The sequence below is a fragment of the Grus americana genome, chromosome 12 (genome assembly GCF_028858705.1).
Source record: "Grus americana isolate bGruAme1 chromosome 12, bGruAme1.mat, whole genome shotgun sequence".
Taxonomy (NCBI): Eukaryota; Metazoa; Chordata; class Aves; order Gruiformes; family Gruidae; genus Grus; species Grus americana.
Window position 1 is genome coordinate 15,362,400 of NC_072863.1, and position 22,776 is coordinate 15,385,175.

The window sequence follows — 22,776 nt, forward strand, 5'->3', positions numbered from 1 at the left end:
AATTAATGCCCGTTTCACCTTCTATTCCCTGCTGTATGTATAGCAATTTTTTTTTTTTTTTTTTAAAAGGAAAGAGTCTGGAAGAGAGTGAGGTGTTTTAAATACCAATAAGGGTCTCTCCTGGGCAAGCTAAAACACAAGCACTGGTTGGCAGCTGCAAGAGTTACTGAGAACTTAAGACTCCGGCTGGTCAAGAGGCCTCCTGTGTACAATCCTGCATAAAACCGGGGAAAGGCGCCTTATTAAAGCAGCCAGGCTGAAACCAGTAGAACTGTAGTTAATCACAGCCATTTTCTTTGCTCCCTCCCCGCTCGATGGGTTTGTAGCACTGCGCAGAACAAATATGCTGTTTTATACATGTCTTAATCCATTTCCCGTTATGCGGCAGGTCTGGGACTTGGCTTTCATCCCCACTCTGCCCGAGGCAGCCATTTGCCTAACAAGGGCTCGTGCTGTCTGCATCGGGCTGTGCGTGTTGGTGTTGGGCTGTGCGTGTTGGTGTTGGGCTGTGCATGTTGGGCTGTGCGTGTTGGTGTTGGGCTGTGTGTGTTGGTGTTGGGCTGTGCGTGTTGGTGTTGGGCTGTGCGTGTTGGGCTGTGCGTGTTGGTGTTGGGCTGTGTGTGTTAGTGTTGGGCTGTGCATGTTGGTGTTGGGCTGTGCGTGTTGGTGTTGGGCTGTGGGTGTTGGGCTGTGCGTGTTGGTGTTGGGCTGTGTGCCCTGTGTGTAGCCAAGAACACATGGCCACGCACATCATGGGGACACACAGCCTGATTTCTTTGCTTTCCTGAGCTCAGCAAGTAGAGCCGGTTAGATTTTTTTTTTTCTTTTTCTCAAGATTGGCGTGACAGTGGTCTGAGTTGCGTCATGGCTCTGTGTCAATTAAAACAACCCACAGCTACAGCAATGATTTGTCCCCGCAGCCCAAAGGGCCCTGTGCTGCATGGCTGAACCCTGCTGCTGGTCTCACGGGTGTCAGCCAGAAACCGGTGAGAAGCTCCTGGGTTTTGTGCATCACATCATTGGTTTTGTCTTTATCAAGGTTTATGATGCTGCAATTTAATGTCTGAGATTTAAACAATTTGGTTGGAGAAGAAAAAAGAAATGCCATTTTAAGCCCAAAGTTGGATTTGTATCAAAAAAGGACATTTTAATTGTTCTGATGTTGTCTTAATCCCTTTTCAAGGAGCGAAAGGACCCGAGTGCTGACCCTGCTTGGTTTCACATCCTGGAGCTGTGCTGTGGTTGATGAGCGGCTGGGGCAGACGGGACCCAGGGCAGTGGCAGGAGCTGGTGAGACCAGCCTATTTTCACTCCCTGAGGGGAAACCAGCCCGAAGCTATAAAGCTGTGAAATCTCTTTTTTTCTTTGCTAATAGAGAGCTGTGCTTGACTCCATCCAGCTGCAGAAACATGTTTTGTTTCAAGTTTACAGACTGCTCCTTGTCAGCCCTGCTGCCTTTGTATAGCAGCCGGGGAAACAGAATTACCTGGCAGACCTGGACCTGTGTTCCTTTCCTCTCCTCAGCCTATAAATTATTATTCTCTTTCACCTATTAGCTGGCTACACTATTTGCCTAAGCAGTTCCCATTAACCCCCTGTTTGAGCCTCACAATCTTTAATAAATATATTTTTTTTTTCCTGTGCCCTTCCCGGATAGTTGATGATGTCCATTAGCAGCGGGGGACCGTGAGGCACAAAAGGCTCAGGACTCGAATCCCAAAGATATTTAAGTGCCTAATGAGGCAGGCAGACACCAGTAGGATTTTTCAAGTGTAGTTAAGCAGGACCGGCAGCCACGTCTCGCGGGCAGTGGGTTGTGTGTTACCATCGGTAGCTGCGCACCAGTTTGTGTTTCGTTTTACAGCCCTGGGAGGAGAAGCTGGTTGTTTCTGTGTGGCCTGTTGTGGGGAAAACGGGACTGTGAGTCAGGCCCCTCGGTGTCTTAATTTTCCAACCTCAAGAGCCAGTTGGCTCCTCCCGGGCAGGGCGAGCATGCAGCCCGGCAGGTAGGCAGTGGAGGATGAGCCATCGATACCACCTACCTTCTGTGCGAGCGCGTCGCTTTACTCAGCGCCTTGTCCCAGCTCCGGGACGCAGCACACCTGGCCCTGCCAGAGGGGTTGGGCTCACACTGAAAACATGAGCGGTTCACTCTTCTTGGCCAATATTCCTGCCAACAAACTCTTTGAAAGTGCCACCTGCGTGTCTTGAAGAGCAGGTGGAGTCCTACTTCTGCTTCAGCCTACAGATCCTTACTCTGCTAAGGTTTTTGGCTTATGACCCGAGGTTGAATAATGTAGCAGCATACTACTAATCCTAATGCAGCGAGTACCCAGCAGGGAAAGAGGACCTGTGGGGATCGAGCAGGAGAAAAGGGACACATCTGAGTTCCGATCCATCTCCAGAGGGAGCAGGAGGTTCCCGTTCGCAGTGGGGACGACGGACAGGCATCCAGATAGGGAGCAGCCTGGCTTTAGCCTTGGAGCAGCACGGCTCCTCCCACCCGGGCTGGGGGACTGTTGCTGCTGCGGGGAGCAGGGTGCAGCGTTACCGCTCTAATGCCAGGCTGTAGCGGAACATCACCCAGGGCAAACCCGACATGAAGGATGGAGGGAGAGGGAGGGTGAGAGGGCGCACAAATGCACTGGAGACAGACTTCATGGCTAGGAATTCACTTACAGCCTCAAGTAACGCCTCTGCACAAATCCTGTGGCATGGTCACCTCCCTCGGAGCCTGCGCTTGGGCCAGAACGTGCAGAAATGTAATGGTGTCTCTGGTACTGGCGACCTGGGAGTGTGGTTGGGTGGGTTTGCGCAGCCGATTTGCAGCGGGATACTCCTTTGCTACTCTGCACAGCCCTTTCCTTCATTTGGGGAGGCTTTCGTGCTCGTCACTGTAAATCAGAGGCCGCTACGTCCCAGCCCAGCTCTGCACCCCAGTTTACCTACCCATAAAATTGAGATAGTCCCTCTTCCACAGAGATAGTTTGAGGGGTAATTGGTTAACACTGATAAAGTGCTTTGAGCAGCTAGGACTGTAAAAGTGCCAAGTATTATTATTAGTCTCATGTCTTTGCTTTACTGCGTCAACCAGATCAAAGAGCCTCCCTGGTACCGTGGCAGCCTCCTGCAGCACCCGCTCCCCACACAGCTCAGGCCGCGCAGAGCAGATTAGCCCACAGCTGGCCTTTTCGGGGCAAAAGCAGCAGTTCCCGCTGCCTGCGGCGGGTCACTGAGTAGCCAAAGAAAAATTTAAACTAAATACTTGTACATGCTTGGCTGCAGCAGGCTGGGGTTTGCTGCATGAGTGACTGAGAACCCAATCCCTTGTTGAAAAGGGAAATGAGTTTTTACACCAATGAATTTCAGGCCACGCTCTGAATCTACCTGGAAAAATCAGTGTTTTGTTGGTGTCTCACAATTTGTGTGGGCGATTGTGCATTTGTAGTTATTTGCAGCCACTCAGAGATTGAGTTCATGCTGTTCAGCTACACGAGTACTCCAAGAGGGTATCTGTCTGTTACTTGACCAGTTTTTCCCCAAACAGTGGGAGTGATTTCTTACAGATACGGCATTTATAGCTGTTCCAATTTTTTAACTAAGGTATGCTTTTTGGGGTTTTGTTTGGGTTTTTTGGTGATTTTTTTGTTGTTTTATTTTTATATATCCTCACACACCGATACATTTCCTTTATTTTCTTCACACACATGACAGTAAGCTGTGGACTGCCATGTCTGGCTGCAGAGAATGGTTGATGGGAATCCAAGGCTCTAAGAGGTGAATTGGTGACTATGCCAGATTATCTTGAGACCCCTAGTGTGTTTTGAATTTGGTACAATTAACCAACAGTTCAAAATCATCTAGTCGGGGGTGCCTGGATACATCAGACTCATTCTCGCAGGAAACTGGCTAGGAGTAAGTTGTGATATGAATACAGCATTCAACAGAGAGGAGCCAAACATTATTTACTAGAAGTAGCAAAAAAGGTCATTGCATCCTGGAATGGTTACCAGTGTGTAAGCCAGAAAACGTGCCCACATTTCCAGCTGCTAGCCAAAAGCTAACATGCTAAGCCATGTGTAGATCTACTATCACAGGCACAGGATTTCCAGCACTAACTCCCGGGGATATGTAACTGCTTCACTATTTTACTCACTGTTTCATCTTGCAGACATCGCCATGATCGACTGGTTTAGAAGCTCAAACGCCTGACACCTCTTGAGCTTCTTATGGATGGCTAATGTACCCAAGAGTGTAGCAAGACACCATCTGCAACCGTGCTTGGCCTGGCATGAAATCAGACAGGGAGGCTCTTTTCATCTTCTTGCACCTTGAGGTCTGATCCCAGAATAATGTTTTCATTTTAATTGTCTGTCAGTAGGTAATTTTATTCCTAGTGTCAGCATCCACAATAAGCATGAAAAGAGTTTTGCCTCGGGCTGTGGCAGTAGTGATAGCTGTAGTACCTCTTGTCCACATCCTCAAATCATCCTCAAACTTAAACTGTGAACTATTCTAGAGAGCAAATATATTCTTTATGTATTTTATGCAGTGCCCAACACAATGAGGCCCTGGTCTCTAGACGCTACCATAATACTACTAATAAATAATAACTCAACACTGAGATTAACACTGCCACACAGAGACTTTCTGATTTGGTACATTAACTTCTTATTCTTTTCATGCTGTGAGTGTAAGCTGTAGCTGGAGATACAAAGTGCTGTGAAGATTACTGTAAGTACTCTGATCTTCTGAACCCTGAATGGAGGTCGCTGTTGTATAATAAATTGCATTAAAATATAAATGAAAAGAAATCATGTACAATTTTTCCAGCAAGAATTATTCACAAGAAGCTTCATGGAAGAAATGACTGCATTAGCTCCAATAAAAGCCGTTATTTCTTTCAGGTGGCCGCTTGAAGCTTTGCTAATTGTCTGCAGAAACCTGTATCGGCATCTGATGGGATATTCAGGGCTTCTGCAGGCCCCACCTGTCTTGGTGATTTTGCAGAGCTGAGAGAGGTTTTGTTTCAGTCATTAGATCAACTAAAGAAATTCTGCTTCATAATAAAATTATTTTCTCCTACTGACCAGAGTGCAAAGATGAGCCAGGCTAGCTGAGCCACACCAGCAGGCTCTTCCAGCCTCACAGGAATGATCATTGGTCCCACGGGAGTCAAGAGAAAAACCTTCATTGACTGCTGCAATGGAGATTCCTGCTAACACCATGAGTGCCAGTTGTTTTTAACCCTGTCAATAAATGGCAATTTTCTCTAACAATGGCAAAGAAAATTGCATCTGAAACTGTTTCTCTTCTCCCTCCCATGACATCTTTAGGCAAACTGACTATGGTGGTGGGTTGTCTTTTTATTCTAAAGAGTAACACCTTAGAATAACAAGATTGAATTGATTTTCCCTACAAAACATAGTCAGGGGAAATTTGAATTAAACCAAAATCAATAAAGCATGAGCTTTGGACAACCCAAAAGAAACCATATTCTCAATTCCTCTAGCTATGCACTGGCAGCCTCTGCTGACACAGGCTTGAATCCAACCTGAAGTTCATCACCAGCACCTGAGAGTGCAGAGTTTCTTCCGAATTAATGGATCAACTGGGCTTTAGTGAGAGAAATCAGTAAAGCTCTGGTGGGTAGTGGTGCCTGGAACAGCTTGCCAGCTCATTGATTTCCTATCCTGCATAAGCAGTCACTTCTGTTGACAACATGACACCAAATGCTATCATGGAAATCAAGCAAAAATATGGTCTGATCTAAACAGATGCATGTTTCTAAAGAGGGAAGAGGAAGGGCTTTCCCAGTGTGGAATTTCTGCAGGCTCTCTGGCTCGTCCTGTGACCTCGGGATTCTTCGCTATTCAGCAACCAAAGGCTCTGCCTGGAGCTTGTCCGAATTTTAAAGCTAACCCCTCTTCATTGGGGGATGACAGCTGAGAGGGGCTGTGCTGTGTTTTCAAAGTGCACAAATATTCCACTGTGAGTAGTAAATGCTGGTGAAAATGTTTCCCTTCCTGCTTTATCAGCTGCTGTGACTCTCATAATGTAAAATAAAGAGTATTTCCAAATAGTATTAACTCTGTTCTGCCAGCCCATCTCTGTTGTGCTTATTGGCATATTTAAAATAATGCTTAATATAACTCTTACATGCTGATTTTTAAATGACTCGGACACTACTGTAGTTTAAGTTGTACGTGTCTGGACCTTGACAGCAGAAGAAGGGTGTTAGGGGGGGTCCACCTTACACAGTTTTTTTGTCCTGATAAAACTGTTTAATGCCAATGTGCTAAGCTTTTACAAGGTGTTTTAAGTTTAACCACTTCACTGCTGTAGTCTCAGCTGCCCGTGTCACTCGAGTTCTTTTGGGATTTGAATGAAACCCCAGCCCCTCAGAGAACTTCAGAGCAACAGCAAAGCACTTAACAGGTATTAGTCTAAAAGGTCCTTCTGTTTGATGAGCTGTATTTACACATTTAACAGGTAACTTTCTATTGCAATTTACATTTAAGTGTACTGGAAGCTTATTCCTTTGTGTGCTATTTAATTTAAGAGGATTTTCTTATATTTCTCTTAATTTGGGGCATTGTTCCAACAGTACTAAAATTAATTCTACTAACGGTTCTGGTAATTCAAGTGGATATTACTAACTTCCATTTGTTTGGTTCTTTTCATCCAAATTCATTCCAGTTCTCCTAAAACCTTTTACTTACTATGCAGATTAGGTATGATACATGTGAGAATGACTTTGCCTTCCTGTGAAATGCCGCTATTTCTCAAATAAAACTACTACCTGCTTCTAATATTTGCGTGGAGAAAATAATAGGGTTTTTTTCTACCTAAAGATGGAATCAGCAAGTACCTGATATTAATTTTCTCTGTCTTTGAAGACAAAGAATCAGCATCTAATAGGAGGTATCTGTCTACTAGTCACAGCAGGGGTGTGTGTGTGTGTGTGTGTATATATATGTATTTTTGTGCATGCAAAACCTAGGTATATGAAAGCTAGAATCCGCCTGATTTTACAATAACAAGTATGCATGTTCAGTCAGTGTTTCTGAAAATGGTTCCCAAAATACAATTGCTATTTCGAGCCCTTGGGAGTTGCAGGATCCAGAAATACAACAAGCCTCTTATATAACTCACCTTATTGCTATTGTGAGTCAAGCAGCAAGGGGCAGATATTTTTTTTAGGGTGCTATAGATGTTTTATTTGGCAACATGTTACTTGATAAAGAAATGATTAGGGTAATTGAGGGAAAAGCTAGATAGAAATAGGTTAAAGAGGTCTTAAAGTACAGCTTAAAAGAATTAAATCTGGCAGTCTTTATTTAGCAGAGACAAAAATAAACATCAAGTTAGCAAACATAGGACAATAACAGGAAACAAAGGGTGTAAGTGGCACAGTGCTAGAAAAGCGGAAGAATCACTGACTTACCATATCTTTTCTAATATCTAACTCATAAAAGGAAAAAAAAAGTACATGTGAACTTACAGACACACCTATATATGATACGTTTCACCCCACATTGTCCTTCCCATTCTATCTGCCACAACAGCAACTATAACCAAGTGAAAATTGTTGCGAGGTACGTTGATATAAATCATCTTTAACTTGACCTATGGGCTTCATTTAAAGATGCAGACTCCCCACCTCCACTTAGTTTTGCCCCTCTACTCTCCAAAATAGCAGGAAAACAAGTTAATATTATTATCAGGTATGGTTATGCTCCCAAATTGCGTTTTGTTGTCATCAATCTCGTAATACCTCAGTTCTCCCTGGCATCCCAGTTCCACATGCATATTTATTATCTGTATTACCATAGCACTACAAGACCCTGTTATGGATTAGAATCAACTCAAAGGATGGTCCTGCCCTGAGAGCTTTGCAAAGTAAGAAATGAGAGAACTGAGGAATACAGGCAGGACAGGCAGCATGAAGAAATGTGACACTCTGCTGTAGACATTACAGGAAAGACAAGTTTTAAGGAAAGCTTTGAAGAAAAATTACTAGTAACTTCTGGTCTGTTTATAGGATCCTTGGAAATAAAAGGCAGCCAAAAGAATTCACAGAAGAAGCTGTTTAAATGTATTACAAATGGGCTGTGAAAACTGGCATTGTGAGCTGACTGGAGCTGCAGTTAGATCCCAGCAGTGAATGGAAATGGCAAGTAAGGTGAGGACAGGCTACTGAGGCTGCTGAAAGTAAAGACATGTAGGTAAGGATCGACATGATCGAGTAGGCTGAGCCAGCGCAGGGATGAAAAGAGGAATAATACGGTGAAAATGACAAAGAAAAATGGTCTTTGTAGCAGCATTCTCAGTAAGTATGAGCAAGACAAGGTTGTATTTTCCAAGGCCAAAGGAAAGGATATTGCAGTAATTGAGATTTGAGAAGATGGGAGTTATAGCTGTATGGACAGATTTAGATATAGTCTGAACATAAAGGACTAGGGAAAGGTCTGAGTCAAAGATTATTACATACAGGCAGATAATAGTGTAATAGATAAAGTAGAGAGTACTTGTGGGAGAAGACTCGACACTATTTTAACTACACTGAGCTTAAAATGACATTAGGGTTGTCAATTAACCAGTTTTTATCCAGATGGTCCAGGGATTGGAGGCTGGAGTATTTGTGTGCCGTCTGGGCTGATTACGACCCAGGCACCATATGCTGCAATACAAAAGAACGAAGACCAGGCTCAGAAATACAGACAGCCTAAACATCCCAGAACCCCACTCATACACAAAACTTTAATAACACATGCTCTTGCAGATCCAAATAGCCATCGAGTGAATCATCAGTCAGGTGACTCAAAGCACGTTTCTTCCTGTTCAAATCATCTTCAGGCGTCTGACCATGCAGGTGTGGGAGTCACGGGGCACTTGTGACTGTGCGCAGCAGAAGGTGAAGTCCCACTGAACAGTCATGAGAAAGTAATAGAGACACAAGCCAAGAGCTTAGTTAGGAAAGCGTGCCAATCTGCAGTGAAGAGGCATACCTGTGAAAAATCCGAGTGGAAGTTGGTGTTTGTAGTACACATTACCTGGGGATAAAACATAGAGTGACTAGGGGAGCGACCCAAGGGGAAAGACCTGGTTAATAATCTCCTGGAAGGCACGTAAGAAAAAGCCCCTTAAAAAAGTGCCAGTAGGTGGGTTAGACGTGTAGGAGGAAAAAAAGGGAAAGGACAGTCACGGAACAAGGGAGGAGAGTATTTCACTTGATAGATTGGAGTGGAATAGTAGTTGCGATCAGTAACGGTCATATGAGCAAGAGGCTGTTTGAGACTTTGTCTTTTTAAAGAAATGCCAGGGGCGTAAGCCAGGTTGGAAAAGATCGAGGACAAAATTGATGGAAAGAAATTTATGACAGCAGTTGGGGAGAGCGCTTTTAGTGATCTGAGCCATGAAGTGTCAGAAATGAGCAAGGCAAAAAAAAAAAAGAAAAAAATCTTTCTAGTTTTCATGATGTCAGAGAAAAGCTTTAAAATGTGATCTGAATGCAACCTTGAATGAATGATCAAATAAGAAGAATCCTCTGTGTGTATACATACACATACATGTAGACCAAAAAATGTATACCTATACATATAAATGTACACATATAAACCCATACATTCATTGGTGATTACAGTTGGAAACACCACACTGGAATCAATCCAAGCAAGACTTCAAAATTGCATCAGTGAATTTTCTAGCTAGTCTTTACTGAGAGGATGATGTCAGAAGCAAAGGCATATCATACCAGAAGACAACAGAGAAGACTGCCTGAGTGAAGGAGCTGATTTCATCTCCTTTTGCTCACTGCTTGCTTCTGCTGCTTATTAATGTAAAACACACAGTTCCATGCTTATTGTAGAACAATATTTTTTACTCCAGAAACAATTTTTCCATCATTAGAGGCACCAGCCCAATTCCCTTGTGGTTTTTTGGTTTTGATTTTCCAAAGTTTTTGGAATTCCAGATGTAAATTGTTGATAGTAAAGGAGACACCTAAAATTAATGTAAAAATGATTGCCTTGTGGCTCCTTCTGAAAGTATATCCTGGCTGGTACAAATGCATGGTTCACCTCAAAGCGCCTTTAGCTCAGTCGGCTCTTCAGATGGTGTAACTCTTTGTTCATGGACAACAACATTAACCTGGAGAAAGACTTTTTCAGGAAGATACAGAAAAGCAGAGGCAATGGCTGTTGGTGTGATGCTTGAAAACTGGCAGGTGATGATCTTCCTCCCAAAGGAATGAATGCCAGCACTGTGCTGGTGTGAGGCGGGCGATGCTGGAGCTGCGAGATCTGGGTTAATCCAGGTATGAAGCTCCTAGTCACTTGTGATCATGAAGGAGCCCAAGGTTACTTTTGTTTTATATTATTTTCTTGATTTTTTTTTTCTTTGATCAGCTTTTTTGTGGTATCCAGGCCTGAGAGCAGGGAGAGGCATTGTCCTTTCACTGACAGGGGAACAAGTTAGGGCCGGCCACACCACTGGAGAAGCTGAACACAGTTGTTTTAACTCAAAAATACATTTTATAACATCGAAAATGTTTTATAATACCACAAATCCCTTTTTCCTGAGAGCAGATAGCATCAGACAGCACAGGGTCTCCGAATCACCACCTTGCCCTCTAGATGTACACAGCTGCTCTCTGTATGGTGGCAATGGGCCATTTTATAAAGGTGGGTTTTTTTCTAATTTTACATGAATAGTCCTTCTGGCATCTGCATTACCAATTCTTTTTCTTCTTATCAGTTTGTATGTGTAGTCAGGGAGCATCCAGAAGGCTTGGGCTGCTGGGATGTCTCTGATCATCAACGGCCATCGATCATCAACTTGATCTGCTTTATCCTGGATGCATGTCCAGTGTTTTCCTGTCCTTCCCTCCTTTTTCCCTGCTGTTTCATGTAGGAATGCTCAGCTGGGCAAGGGACGGCGCTGCGAGGGACTCCCCACGGCCGGCCGGCCGGCCAGACCTCCCTCACGGCCTCCGGCGGCGCCTTCCCGCCAACCCGGCCGCCATCAGGGACTACATTTCCCAGCAGGCTCCGCGGCCTACACCTCCCGGCAGGTCCCGCGGCCTACACTTCCCGGCAGTCACCGGGGGAGTCGCCCCGCGGGGTGGTGCGGGCGTCGGCCCGTCACGTGAGCGGGCGAGGTGGGTCCGCGCGGGGCGGGGAGCGCTCAGCGCCGCACTTGGGCCGGCGGCGGCGGCCGCGTCGCGGTGAGTGTCCGTGGGGCCCGGGTTGGGCAGCTCTGTCCCTGACCCGCACCCCAGCCCCTCCCCGCGCCGGGGATCCTTTCCTCCCGTCCCGTTCCCCCCTCCCCCGCCACTATGCCCGGGCAGGGGCAGCTGCCGGCCCGGGCCTTTCCTCCGGGCCGGCCCCTCTCCCTCAGGGGACGGCACACCTCGCGTCCCGCCGTCGCTTTCGTCTTGGCCGCCCGGGGTGCTCTGCGGGTTGCTGGAGGCGTTTGTGAGGGCCCCCCTTGCCGCTCTGGGAGCCCCGCATCCCCGGCGGGCCGCGGTGCCTGCCCGTCTGCCGGGAGTCACCTGTGGCCGCCGACGGCGAAGCGGCCGGCGGGGCCCTGCGGCTGGCGGGGCTCGGCTGCTGAGGCTGTTTGTTGCTCTTCGGCTCCGGCTTCTCCTGACTCACGCCCTGATGTGCTGAATCCATCTGGATGTGAGACGTTGCTGAAGTGCATAGCTCAGCGTCATGGCTTAGCAAAGAACAGCTTTGTACTCTAATTTTTACCTTTCCTGTAAAAAGAAATTCTCTCCTGTGATATGAAAGTATTCTGAGTGCTCTTGATTTGCTTTCAGACTTTTAAGCCACCCTACTATTCATTTCTGACTGGCTTAAATTTTGTTCTCAAGCATGTGACTTCTTTCAGTGTTCACAGCTGACAAGTTGAAACTTTCCATTTCAGAGCAAACATTTTTAGTTGATTTAAAACAAAAAATGACTCTTGATGATAGACTGTTTCCACTTGCTGGTCTTTGTGCTATGGCAGTCAAAAAGCATGATTCCTACTCTGTGTAATTGATGGGTTTTGGTTTGTTTGATTTTGTGGTTTTTTGGGGTTTTTTTTTCAGATATACAGGTAAATAAGAGCATAAGAAGGGTATTAGCTTTTTTTCTTTTCACAGAAAGTCCCATTTTTCTTGATACTATTGAAAGCAACATAGACAAATGTATTAAAATTGTGTAGATGTTAAGTGTTTTGCAGTTGGTCTGTGCATTGATTTTTCATGATAGGTACTAATCAAAACTATATATGTTTAAAAAGTACCTTGGCTCTACTGCATAATACCTGTTTTGGAGCAGTATTGTGGTCGTTGCTTGGTAGTAGTCATATATTTGTTTTATCATTAACCAGATTTGAAGGGCAGATATCTCATGGTACAGGGTTAGCATTGTGCAAAACCAGAACCTCTTTCCTGCTATAGTTTTCTTTTTAATGTTAATTTGTGGTTTAGGTGGTTAAAAAAGTTAGGCTGTACAGTTATTAACAAAGCTGGTAAGGGCAGTGAGCCTTAACACACAGAACTGGGGCTGTATATAGCTTCATTGTGTGGCAAATCTCACAAGAGATGAGCTATAGAGGTGTTTTCAGTCAAATGCAGAATTTTCCCTTCTGGCACTATTTATCATTCTATGCTTGGTCAGAAGGAAACTTCCAAAAGACGCACTTGCCGAAGAGATGGGCTTCTAGCATCAGTGAGGTTGAGCAAACTCTAGTGTTTATGTATTCTTGATATGAAGAGTTACAGTGTTCACTAACAATAGTTAATTTAGAATGCAAGGCTAATTTAATGAGAAGTAACTGTAAATCTTTAATGTTGTGTGTGTCCTTTTAAAGGAAATGACACACTAATTTTTCTAAGAACTTGAATCAGGTAAAAATAAGTTTTGTTTCATGGTCCGTTCCTTCTGACTTTGCCAAGTTACATAGCAGCTTTCATATGAAAGTCATTATGGAATGTATTTGGGAGAAGAAACAAATAAATGGCAGTATTCTTTGGGAAGGCATGAGAGAGGAAATGCTTAACCGTGTGCAGAAAGATGCCCAAATATGTATGGGAAACATAAGCATGGTTAAAAGTTTGCGTAACACACATTAAAAACACTTCAGAACTATAGTTTTAGAAGAGAAGGTTCTTCTCAATTCCAACTACTTGATGCCAAGTCTCCTGGCACAAGATAAAACATAAAAAGAAGTAGTGTTGTTTATTTCCTTTTTCCACAAAGTTTTTAGTAGCAACTATTCTGGGGTTTTGCTTCCTTTCTGAAGTTTTTTAAAAATAATGTCAGTTGAAATATTCTGGCAGTGCTAACAATGTCTTCCTACCTGTTTCATTCCTGTCAGGGGCCAGCTACAGTCAAATGTTGTTTGAAAGTTGAAGGAATGAAAGCACTGTCGTCCTCTCATCTCACACTGAAGTGGGTATCTGTATTTTCTACAACTGAAATGACTTATTAAACCTGGAGGCTTCTGAGCAAGAGAAAACAAAAGTAAGTGTTTTCAAGACCTTTGTGTAATATGGGGTGTGTGATTTTCAACAAAATCTTAAGTAATGGGTGTGTAACCTCTTTGCTGGGTTGTTGCATATAATGAATGCAAAGGCTGTATGCCAGAGACTCTGTGTGATGTGACTGGACCCATTAATGCATGGCATCCATAGGTACATGTGGAAGACAGAAGTATCAAACTGTGCCCAGCAAAGTACCTGCCTGTTACTTTTGGGTGGGTCCTCTTTCAAGTATGGTGCTGCCCCATGAATGACTTAGGCAGGACAGTCCCAATCTCCCCTTTCTTGGGGACTGAAGCAAAGAACAGTTTGTGGACAACTTCATCATAGTCCCTAGTCTACTTCTTTTTAAACAGAGACAAACTCAGAATGGTACTTTCTCTGTGGTATTATGTATATTCAGAGGTGCAATTCATGTAGTGGAAGAAGGAGCTAAGCACCGCAGATGAATGAGGATGTACGTGTTCTCTAAGGAAAGTTGGAGGAAAGCCTGAGTAAGGGATATCATTTTAACTGTTACAGTGTCATTTTTTTAATACAGTGTATCATTATATAACAGATACAATTTCCATTTCTCTTGTGGAATCATCAGTTAAATCTTTAGCAATAGAACTGCAGTGGCCTAAGGGGATATCTTTCAAGAAGAATGAGCAGAGAGCAACTGAAGGCTTTCTTAATAGAAAACTTTGAAGCTGTGTTTGCTATCCCATAGGCTTTCCTGTCAACCGCATCAGCTTTTGACAGTGTGGGAGGTATACATTCCCTGCAGGGGATGCAGAGTAGAGAAAATAGACTGGGTGGGTTTAGAAAGCCACAGATCAGCCTTCAGGCATAGGTTTCCTACAGATGTAATGCCGATTGTGGAGGTAACGTGACAAATGGTTCCTAAAAAAACCCACTCACTTCTGTCATGCCACCTAATCTAGCTAGATTTAACAGCTACTGGCTGTACAGGGCTACATGTATAAAAGGAAAACTACTACTTTCTTTGATCCACTCACATGACCGAACTTCCACTCTAGAACTCAATTACCAGAGTAAATATTAAGAAAAAGTCCAGAAGAAAAAAATAATCACAGCAAGAGAAAGATATTGCTTCTCCTGTATTTGTTCTGTAAGTAATAAGTGAGTGCAAGTGGACAGAAACAGTTGTTAGCATAAATTACAAGGAATAGACATCTGACAATTGCTAGAAAAACAGGCCTTAGCAAATAATTGTATTTATTACCACTGAAGTAGGTGCTGCTTTTCCTTGTTACTGTGATATAAAGCATGAGAAATATCTAACAGATCAGAGTCCATCAGCATGTAAGTTGGTGTCCATGATGGCACATGTCCTACTGTATCATCTCTGTGAGAGAGCTTATAGTTCTCTTACAAGAAAGCTTGCCGGGATAAAACCCAGGGATATCACCTTAAGCTATATTTTCAATATAATTTGAAAGGAGGAAGTAATTGCATTGATAATTAGAAAAAGTAATGTTACAAACTTTTATGTTAGGTCTTGTTGGAAGTTGTGATTTTCTTTGAAAATAGAGTGGGAGTCAAATTCCATGAGAAGTTAAGACAGTAAAAGAAAACCTTCAAATGGAGACAGAAGAAATATCAATCAAAATAGAACTGAAGATTTTTTTACTCCCTCTAGCTATTATTTATTCAATACCTGGCTTCTGTGTACAAGCTACAAGATTTTAATTTTTTTAAAGAAACCTACACACAGAAGTGGATAGGATCTGGTGGCACAGAGAAAATATTTGCCAAACTTTCTGCCAGACTGTTGCTACTTGCTGCCGTTTGTAGAACTTCATTGTCAGGATATTATTTTTTGTTGGTGCAAGGTCTTCCTTCTAATATCTTCAAAACTACCTGGTATAGTGAGCCTATAAAATAGAAGTGGGCAGGCAACTGGCACACTTCTAACTCATTTGCTGAATGAGCAGTCACTTGACTATTGCGAACTTTTACTCACTTGCACGTGTTCATATTGAGTCCTTTGGGGACAATGACTTGCCCTTTGAAATACAGGGCACGTTAGGGAACAAGAGAATGCTTTTTCTGGAAGAGGGAGCATTTCTGATTCTTCACAAACAAATTCAGCAGTCCGTGTTGAGTTGTACAGCTTGCCGTTCACAGTCTAGCAGAGGATTGGCAACATGATGGATTCTGGAGTGCATTTTTCTTAAAGACAGGAAGCCTGGTGGGGAATTGGCACTTAGCAGGTAGCTCCAGATTGCAAGGTTTTTTTGTGATACTTTTTTTGTAGGATACAGAAATTTTTTATAATGCATTACTGATGAATTTGATTAACTGACTTAGAATATTCAGTGCGGAAAGGCAGATACTAGTGTGCATTCTACGTGCACAGTATCCCATTGAGAAGCGCGTGTCCTGCTGCCATGCTTTTTGTGTTCTAGTTATGACTTGAATTGAGAAGGCTTTCAAAGAGACTGGAAAGCTCATATGATCTCCCTGGAAAAAGTAGATTGAGTAAGTACATGTGAATGGGAATATCATTTAGACATTAAGGGAAAAGACCCACTAGTGACATAATCCAGTCTCAGATCAGTAGAATCATGAGGATCCACTTGAGGAAAAGTAACGGCTGCAGACTCCATTACTAAGAGATTACACTTGGTAGGATTTTACACCTTGTAACTGAGATGGTAAAGAAGAAATAGAAGACTCCATGATCTAGCAATCCATGTTGACTCCAAAGATCCACTCTGGAATAAGTGCAGGTAGAAGCTTATGACTTCATATGCAAAAGTGGTTTGTTCGTGTACATCATAGGTATGATTTGCCCTTGAGCGCTGATGGTAAGAAATCATAAATGGTCTCTTAAGTGGTTTAATAAATCCTCTTCCTTTTCCTGTTTAAATGATACATCTCACAGGTAAGTCAATCCTCCTTTCTTTCTCTTTGCCATCAGTTGGATAACAAGCAACAGGTAATCGCTACTGGCCACAAGTAATTACATGTAACTGTGATGTCTGAATTGGCATTGCTCTAGGCATGTCAGTACTATATGACTTTTAAATGTTAAAATCTGGTTTTTAGTTAAGTAGTCCAAATGTATCAGGTCAGAGAGCATGAGTGACATCGTTATGACTAATGATCAGAGGGCTGGAGCACCTCTCCTTTGAAGACAGACTGAGAGTTGGGGTGGTTCAGCCTGGAGAAAAGAGTGCTCCAGGGAGACCTTATTGCGACCTTTCAGTACTTAAAGGGGGCTTATAAGAAAGATGGGGACAGACCTTTTAATAGGGCTTGTAGTGATAGGACAAGGGATAATGGTTTTAAACTAAGGGTAGATTTAGATTAGATATAAGGAAATTTTTTTTTTACGATGAGGGTGGTGAAAGAAACACTGGAACAGGTTGCCTAGAGAGATGGTAGATGCCCCATCCCTGGAGAAGTTCAAGGCCAGGTTGGATGGGGCTCTGAGCAACCTGATCTAATTGAAGATGTCCCTGCTCATTACAAGGGGGATTGGACTAGATGACCTTTAAAGGTCCCTTCCAACCCAAACTATTCTATGATTCTATGATTATTTAAAAAAAAAAAAATAGAGTTTTGCTTCTAAAAAACCCCTGCATTGGTATCTTTCACTGTTGCAGGAAGTTTTTATGTTATTTCCTTTGGAAATAAATATAAGCAAGTATTTCTGTGGTGTTAATTTTCTCTGGGTTTTTTGGTGGTTTTTTTTTTTAAATTATCTGTTTGAAACTGGAATGCTGTGCCTTATGCTACTTATTATTTTTACCTTTTTTAAACTTTGAGACTTCTGCTACCTTATTTTTGTTTCCATTATTGAGTATAGTTCCTTCGTGCTAAAATATAACTGGTTAAGTGAGTGTGAAAGATTTATTTATTTCCACGGACTTGATTAGTTGGTTGTGGCACTTTGGTCTCACTGTGTTTCTTGTTGGTTGATTGGTGCTGTTTGGTTAGGGACAGCTGATGTAGGAAAACTGCCTTCATTGCTGTAGATCTTTCTTGTGACTTGTTTTGTATCCTTGTATGTCTTTATATCTAAATCTGAAATGTTTTTAACCTTTAACGAGATGAATGACTACTCTTGACTTTGTTGGATTAAATGCTTATTTAAAGATAAAGATGCTGATGCTTATTTCAGTGACTCTGATATGGTAACTTAGATGCTGTTGTTGGCTTGACCCCTCAGGACTTTTGCTTTTCCATATTTTTTTTTTAAGTATTTATGTTTCTTTCTGCTTGATAGAGTGAAATACTTTTTTTTTTCCTTCTTCTTTCATGGTTGTCTTAGCTTAATTTTGCTACTGTCTTAAAAATTCCTAGATTTCTGCTCTTTTCTGTATGTTATTTCTGAAAACCTATGTATTATGTGTTATCTCTTCTGTGCAGTTGCAGTACTGACAGATGTGGTTTTGTTTTTAGGACTTTATGCTTTAAATTTTATTATGGGAAACACAAGGCAGTGTATTCATACTGGCTCTGTAGGTTGTTACCAAATAAAACTCTACAGTCTTTGTGGAACACCAGCATACATTGTCATTATAAACCTGCTTTTTCATTTTTTTTTGCATCTTCTGTTTAAATGAGGGTGAAAGCAGCTTTTTCTATATACCCACCCTAACTTACATCTGAAACACAATGAAAAATTGTTTACTAATATAATACTATTCTTCTTCTGTTTGAAATAATTCCTTATTTGGTATCAAGTCTAACTATGAAAATAGCTTCATTTTTATCTAGACTGGCATATGCCTTGCAGATCTTAAACAATTAACTGATTGCTTTCAAGTGTCATATAATTGTCCAATTGTAACTGTAACTCTTTTTAGAAGTGCTCTAATTGTTTTCCGCATTACTCTGACAGCAAATGTAGTGGCTTAGTAAATTTTGTAACTATATTTTCAGGAGAGGCCTTGGAGATGCACAGACTTTTTTTTCTATTCTTGCACAAATCCATTACCCGGAGCAGGATTATGAGAACTTTAGCATTACGCTGTGTCATGGTTATTGATGCGTGATAGAAATGGGAATGCTTCTAGAAACTGTGGAGTCAAACTTTTTGTTGTTCATTTTTTACCATATTGATAAATCTGATTCTGGTAAAAGCAAATAATTCTCATGTTTATCCAGTTGCTGTTTTTTATATATATGTGTGTATATGTATATCTCTAAATACACACAAAATAACTGTTTCAACTATAATGTGTCACTAATGTTTATTCATCGTGTTTACCTCTTGCTCAGTATATTCTGTAAATGTTTTCTCTGTATGGTAATTTAGCAGTTTAATTCCCTCAATCTTTCCAGATTAAGATATTGAACTTTATAGACTATACAAAATTAAAACCTTGATTTTTACATTGTGCTGTTAAAATTGTTGTTACTCCAAATGATTGATACAGGTACAAATTTGAAAGCATTTTTTTCCCAAAGTTTTAATCCAGTGATGAAGGGTCAAAACGATTAAATATTTGGAAAGTGGTGCTCACAATTTACTTGATGCAGTTTACTTAATCTCAGATGTTTGTGGCATAATCCCTTGGCAGATGCAGATTATGTTGTGTTTGGGCACAGACTAGTTCTTTAAATGCATAAAGATTTTAGGTTGACACAAGCGTGGCTCAGTTATACAATAGTTATGTATTATTTGGTGTGATTCCGATGTGAAGATGAAGCCTTAAAAGGATCAGCAAAATGTCAAATGAGCTTTAATTTGTTCCTGGGTCATAAACAATGAGAACTAGTTTCTCCAGGCTGTCACCAATCTAAACATGGTTTATTAGAGTCTTGGTGGTCTTTCTAAGCTGCACTGCACACATTCTCTAACCTGTTGACAGTGAAGAACCTTAAGGAAAGAGTAGCTGGTCACTTCAGGTTTCATAACCATCAAAAGCTTATTTACATGTTTTAAAGTTTATTTAGATTTGCTGTGTGGGCATATGCTTGTGTCTGTCAGCATTTATTCATAAAGAGCAGATAGGATCTTTGAATTGATTTCTTAAAATCTGGACTTCAGTCCCTATGCTTTCAAATGCTGTTGTGCCTCCATTCCCATGAATCCTAGGAAGCAGAAGTATAAATATAATCTTTAATGAAGATACAGATCCCAAGTAGTTTGTTATTGTAAGATCATTGGAGCCTACATTTCTTGGTAGTGTTACTATATTAAGTTCTGGTAACTTTAACAAAGCTTTGTTTATTAGTTCAAGTTAAATCCAGTAAAATTACTTTGTCTCCTTGCTATTCTAGATTCAGGAAAGAATGTTCAACTCTTTGTAGCTGCAGAATATCATCAACAAAGTTGTCTGATTTGTTTTAAATTTGCAGAGTAATTGTATTTCTGTTAAGCTGCTGACAAGCGTGAGATTTGTATGGTTTTCGATTTTTGTGCAAGTATAGAAGTAGATATGGGTGATACTGGGGAATACAATTTGTTTGCAGTGGAAAACTACTTGCAAGATTTTTCCCTGTGTGGAAGGACTGCTGCTGCTCCATGATAATGAGAAAGTTACAGCTATTTTAAGACTATGATGGAGTATGTTTTTGAATTGTTCATGGCAGTATTACTTTGGGAGATGGCCAGAAGCTGCTTCTACAATTTGACAGAAAAAGAAATAATATTATAAAAGGAAATATTTCATGTTCATTTTAATTGTTTTTGAAAACTTTCTTTCTCTTTGAATATAGAGGAGTCCACTTCTTTAAGGGTGTGTCCTTGTTGGGTACTTTTCAATGAGAATTTAATCTTGTCTATTGCCTGAAGATCACAGAAGCATGGAGTAATTCAGTTTGGAAGGGACTTCAGGAGGTCTCTAGTTCAAACCTTTGCTCAAAGCAGGATCAGACCCAGTTGCTCAAATCTTTATTCAGCTGGGTCTTAAAAACCTCTGAGGATGGAGAGTGCAACCTCCCTGGGCCCTGTGTTCGCTGTCTGACTGCCCTTACAGTGCAAAAGTAGGGTTTGGTGGTTTGTTTTTTTTTCCTTAAATCAAGCTGGAACCTAGTTTGTTTTGGTTTCTGTTGTGTCTTGACCTCTCATCACTCACCACTTTGAGGACCCTGGCTCTGTCTTCTCAGGAACCACCTCAAAGGTACTGGTGGCAGCTGTGAGGTCCCACTGAAGCTGTCTCTTCTTCAGGCTGAACGATTTCCCACTTCCTCAGCCTCTGGTTTTAGGGCAGGTGCTCCAGGTCCTGGTCCTCTTGGCCACCCTTTGCACAACTCGCTGCAGTTTATCAATGCTTGTCTTGTACTGGGGTCCAAAAGTGGACAATGTTCTAAATGCTATCTAATGGGTGTTGTGTAATGTAAAGTTTAATTACTGGACCGTAGTTTACTGATATAAATCAGGGAAATGTGGGTGGTTATAAATGTGCTTGTTAGTATTTGGGATTTTAAAGTGTGATTGGATTTCAAAGCAAAATTTAGGCAGCATTAAAAGAGTTCTTCCACTTGGATTAGTTTTAGTGAAAATGTTTGATGGATTTTAAAAAAAAAATCTGACAGGTAACACCTTACCTTCAATACACATTTATTCAACTTAATTAGCTCTGAATAGGTCCAATTTGCATCATTAAAGTGTTGGAAACTAAACAGTTGTTTGTAATTCTATAGTGAAATTCTATAGAAATTGAAGTCAGTGAGTGAATTTATTCACTGCAGAGTATGTTTAAAGAAATCAGTCTCATGGAGAGTTGGGGGAATTTTACACAAAGTAAAGTTATATACGGAGAAAAATGCACACAAAGGTCTGCTGCAAGACCTGTGCAGACACCTTGTTTGGGGAGGCCAGCGCTGTCCTGCTGTATTGTCATGTTCTACAAAGAGAAATTTTTCTGAGAATTCAAAAGGATCTCTGCTTATTCCTTTTAATTTACAGTGAGGTTTGGAAGAGTTAGTGTTCTGGAGTCATGATTATTTCAGAATTGTAACTAACCTCATGTAATGCTACAGTTCAGCCAAAACTTAGCAAATGTGCAGTAAGGGAGGAAACAATATAGAAAGCGAAGGAGGAAACAGAAGGCTTTTAAAACACTTCATACTGTTCCCTGTGTGCGCAGCAGGAGCACGTTACGATTGGAGGTAATACTGAAAAGTATAAGGAATGTCCAAACGGGCTTCTGTTCTTATGAGCTTAGACGGCAGGTTGGCAGAGGTGAGTGTCCAGGGTCCTGGGTGGGCTCATGTGACCTCTGCTGAAGCTTGTCTTTCTGTGGCTTCACTGGTGGTGTAGCTGTGGTTGCAACATCGACAGCTTGCTTGGGTGTGTCTGTACCTGCTGCAGTCAAAATTTCCATTTTGCAGTGCAGATCTATTCAGGGTTGCTGCATCTTTTAAAAAAATCACTTTTCTAGGGCTTGTTTATGCTCACTTGTCTCTCATGGTGGGTGCAGCCTTAATTTAAATTGTTGTGAGCTCTAGTTAAAACCACTTTCTATGTTGACATAGAAAAACTGGGGCTGCTCTGTGTTTGTTTCACCTGGTATTTCTCACTTAAAATATGAACAAAAACTACTTTGTACAGAAAACTTTTTAGAACAAGCTTCTAAGTATACTTTTTACCTTTAAAATACCTGGTTATTAGAAAACTTAAGCTTCTGTAAATTAAGGAAAGTCATCTGAACAAATACTGGAGGTTCACAAGTTATAGACAAAAAGTTAAATCTACCTTAAGTTTTATAATATGTGAGATACTGCAAGGAAGGAAAACCTGAAAATATCTTAATCTTCTAAATTTTATAGTCAAAACATTCATGTCCAGTGTTGCAATAGCTTTTCTGTGGAGGGGTGTGATTTTTATACTGATAAGCTGTATCACCAAATATTACGGTTTTAAACACAATGTCAGGTTTGTTGTGTTTTCTTTGAGATATGGAAGACTTGGGCACTGTAAGGAGGTGACAAAGCTGTAGAACTTCAGGTCATGGTTTATCACCTTCTTCCTGTACAGGCACATGTGTATCCTGTATTGTTGTAGTAAGTTCAAAGCTTTTTGTATCTTGCAGCTTAACCTGTTGCAATCGCTTGTGTAGGACTGTTGCAGTGTCACTGTGAGCCCACTGTTACGCAGGAGCACGGGCTGATTTGTCATGGTGCAGAGAGACCTGTGCAAATTTTTTTCCATGTTGAGGGGGGAGAGAAAGTGCTCATTTGAGGCAACAATGTTTAATTTATGGAACAGAAGCAAATATTGTGTGGTCTGTAATCACTTTCCCCCCAAATGAACAAACAAAAACTCTTCAGGATTG

At 41.6% G+C, this 22,776-nt stretch overlaps 1 protein-coding gene across 2 annotated transcripts in view; it reads left to right on the forward strand.

Moving 5' to 3' along the window:
* Nucleotides 1–11,105: 11,105 nt before the first annotated feature.
* The window catches only part of MTM1 (myotubularin 1), a 46,096-nt gene continuing 34,425 nt past the window's right edge, over nt 11,106–22,776 (forward strand). For both annotated transcript variants that reach the window (XM_054839160.1, XM_054839161.1), the window contains exons 1-2: nt 11,106–11,227; nt 13,372–13,517. The gene's annotated coding sequence lies outside the window, so the exon portion shown is untranslated. The remainder of the gene's footprint in view (nt 11,228–13,371; nt 13,518–22,776) is intronic.